This window comes from Papio anubis, chromosome 9, assembly GCF_008728515.1.
Source record: "Papio anubis isolate 15944 chromosome 9, Panubis1.0, whole genome shotgun sequence".
NCBI classification, from domain to species: Eukaryota; Metazoa; Chordata; class Mammalia; order Primates; family Cercopithecidae; genus Papio; species Papio anubis.
The window spans coordinates 89,750,144-89,753,738 of record NC_044984.1 but is presented as its reverse complement, the minus strand read 5'-3'; the positions used below and the strand labels follow the sequence as shown (position 1 = coordinate 89,753,738).

Below are 3,595 nucleotides of genomic sequence, written 5' to 3'. Positions count from 1 at the left end.
GATTACAGGCATGCATCACCACGCCTGGCTAATTTTTGTAATTTTTTAGCAGAGGTGGGGTTTCACCATGTTGACCAGGCTAATTTTGAACTCCTGACCTCAAATGATCCACCCACCTCAGCCTCCCAAAGTGCTGGGATTACAGGTATGAGCCACTGTGCCTGGTCGGTATTATTATTATTATTTGGAGCCAGGGTCTCGCTCTGTCACCCAGGCTGGAATACAGGGGCATGATTATAGCTCACTGCAGCCCTGAATGCTTGGCTTCAAACAATCCTCCTGCTGCAGGCTATGTTCATGACTTTAAACACCATCCAACATGCTGACATTTACCAGTCTGGATCTTTCTCTCGAACTTGGACTCTTTTTTTGTTTTTGAGACGGAGTCTGGCTCTGTCACCCAGGCTGGAGTGCAGTGGCACGATCTCTGCTTACTGCAACCTCCGCCTCCCAGGTTCACGCCATTCTCCTGCCTCAGCCTCCTGAGTAGCTGGGACTACAGGCGCCCGCCACCATGCCCGGCTAATTTTTTGTATTTTTAGTAGAGATGGGGTTTCACCGTGTTAGCCAGGATAGTCTCGATCTCCTGACCTCGTGATCCGCCCGCCTCAGCCTCCCAAGGTGTTGTGATTACAGGCGTGAGCCACCGCGCCCGGTTGAACTTGGACTCTTATATCAAACTGCTTATCAACATTTCCACCTGATGATTAATAGCTATTTCATACTGAACCTATCCAAAACCAGCTGCCTGTCCCATCTCAGAAAAGGATCTCTGTTCTTCCAGATGCTTAGACTGAACACCTTAGAATCACTTAGACTTCCCCTTTCTCAGACTAGATTCATTACATCAGCAAACCCTCTCGGCCTTGCCTTCACCATATATCCAGAATTTGACCCTCCTCATGACCTTCACCACCAACCATCCTCCCTCACATAGATCACTGCAATAACCAATAGGTCTCCCTTCTCCCCACCCCTGTCAGACTTCCATGAAAAAGAATGCTTTTTAAACTTAATAATGCTTTTCAAACCTAAGTCAAATCATGTCAACTCCATTGCTTACAACCCTTCAGTGGCTTCCCATCTCATTAAGAGTAAAACCATATTCCATTCATTACAAGGTGCTCCTTGACCTTGCTGGCCCTGTTCTCACTGGGCTTTAGTCACTTACCTGTCACTACTTTTGGGAAACTCTTCTCTCTGTGGTATTTGTGGAGATGGTTCCCTCACTCCCTTCATGTCTGACCACCTTGTATAAAAAAGTATTCTTCATTTCCCCATAACCCCTCATGTTCAGCTTTATTTTCCATACAGCATTTACCATCACCTGCCTCTCAATATATATTTACTAACTTTCCCCTCTAGTATTCAATGAGGGCAGAAACTTTGTTCCCTGCTCTGTCTTCAGCACCAAACAGTGCCTGGCATGCAGCACACAAACTCTGAGTGGCCATTATGGCTTTGATTAATTTTTATTTCATTTTTTTGAGATAGGGTCTCACTCTGTTGCTCAGACTGGAGTGCAGTGGTGTGCAATCAAGGCTCACTGCAGCCTTGACCTCCTGGGCTCAGGTGATTTTCCCATCTCAATTTCCCAGGTAACCGGGACTACAGACATGTGCCATCACACGTGACTAATTTTTTGGGGGGGTATTTTTTGTAGAGATGGGATTTTCCCATGTTGTCCAGGCTGGTCTTGAACTTCTGGGGTCAAGTGATCTACCTGCCTTGGCCTCCCAAAGTGCTGGGATTACAGGTGTAAGCCGCCATGCCAGGCTGGCTTTGGTTAATTTTTAAAGGGGTGTGTGTGTGTACATGTGTATGCACGAATTATAGGGCTTTTAATGAGCGTAGATTTTGTGGTAGAAAGCCTTCAAAACATGACACCCACAGTGAGTATCATGGGTTCTTGGCTGTTAAAATGCTGAGAACCTCTGGGTTAGATTATTCCAGGTTTTGAAGTTCTACTAAAATTAAAACTCAATAAAACATCATCAGACTAAGCTATTCGTGCAAGAACTGAACACCACACAGCCCTGCCCTGGTTTCTCTAGGCCCCAGGTTAGGTCTATGAGGTGATAGCTTGAATATATACAGAATGGAAAACTTTCTTCTTATGGGTGAATATAAGCCCCAAATAAGAATGAAACATTATCAACATATTGAAAACAAATTTTTTTGAGAGTCTTGATATGTCACCCAGGCTGGGGTGCAGTGGCACAATCACGGCTCACTGCAGCCTCAACCTCCTGGGCTCAAGCAATCCTTTCATCTTAGCCTCCCAAGTAGCGGAGACTACAGATGTGTTGCCACCATGCCAGACTAATTTTTTATTTTTCATAGAGATGGGGTTTCACAATGTTGCCCTGGCTGGTCTCAAACTCCTGTGCTCAAGTGATTCTCCCATCTCAGCCTCCTTAAGTGCTGGGATTAAAGGCATGAACCACTACACCTGGTCCTTATCAATTTTTAAAATTTCATCTTTCCCCCCCAATTATACAAGTATTTCATGTTCATTTTGGGGGAAAAAGACTGGCTAAAAATCATCCTTATGTCACTGTTTAGAAATAATCATTAAGTTCTTCAGATCTTATAAAATATTCACATATGTATTTTGTATTGTAATCTTGTCATTGGCTATCATGAAAGTTCAAGCAAGATAAATTGCTTCATGGCTAATAGCCAGGCATGGGTGCTAAAGAACAGAGACAAACTATTTTAGATCAAGGAACCACACAACTCAGTTACAGCCAACAATGGCTTCATAGATGGTTCCAGACATGAAATAAGAAATAGATTCTTTTGTTTCAGAAATGAAGATAAGCCAGAAACTTGCATACCCACAAAGAAAACCTTGCAATAGGACATCCCTTCATAATGAGAAGATTATGCTATCTAAGGAGAAAGGAATAACATGTAATCACAGGGAGCTATTGTTCCTTTTGAATGTGTACACTTTACCTTTCAAGTACTTGCATTGGACTGCTTGAAAATATAAGGGTATACTTTGCCCTCAACAGTATTAAGTTCTGTGCTGGAACTAGCTACATTTTTTTTTTTTTTTTTTTTTTAACTAGGGTCTCCTTCCCCTGCCACCTTTTCTTACCGAGTCTCCCTCTGTTGCCCAGGCTGGAGTGCAGTGGCGCAATCTCGGCTCACTGCAACCTCCTCTTCCCAGGGTCAAGCAATTCTCCTGTCTGTCTCCCGAGTAGCTGGGATTACAGGCACGTGCCACCACATCCAGCTAATTTTTGTATTTTTAGTAGAGCCAGGGTTTCACCATGTTGGCCAGGCTGGTCTTGAACTCCTGACCTCAAGTGATCCGCCTGCTTCGGCCTCGCAAGTCCCCTCTTATTCTTTCTGTCCAACCTCTGACAGTTGAATATTCTCAAGTTATTTACTGTGCCTAAAAATAAGCTCTCTCTTGCAACTCTCTTGCACAGAAGGACAAACTTGGCTTTACCTAGTACAGTTGTATCGTTTTATTAAGAATAGAGGAACAGAGTTTTAAAAATGGAAGAGCAGCAGAGTGGCGCAGCGGAAGCGTGCTGGGCCCATAACCCAGAGGTCGATGTATCGAAACCATCCTCTGCTA

The 3,595-nt window shown here is 44.0% G+C and overlaps 1 non-coding gene across 1 annotated transcript; it reads left to right on the top strand.

Annotated features, from left to right (window-relative positions):
• The first annotated feature begins 3,523 nt into the window (after positions 1-3,523).
• On the top strand, positions 3,524-3,595 carry TRNAM-CAU. Its single transcript has one exon. It is a non-coding gene; the product is annotated as a tRNA-Met (tRNA).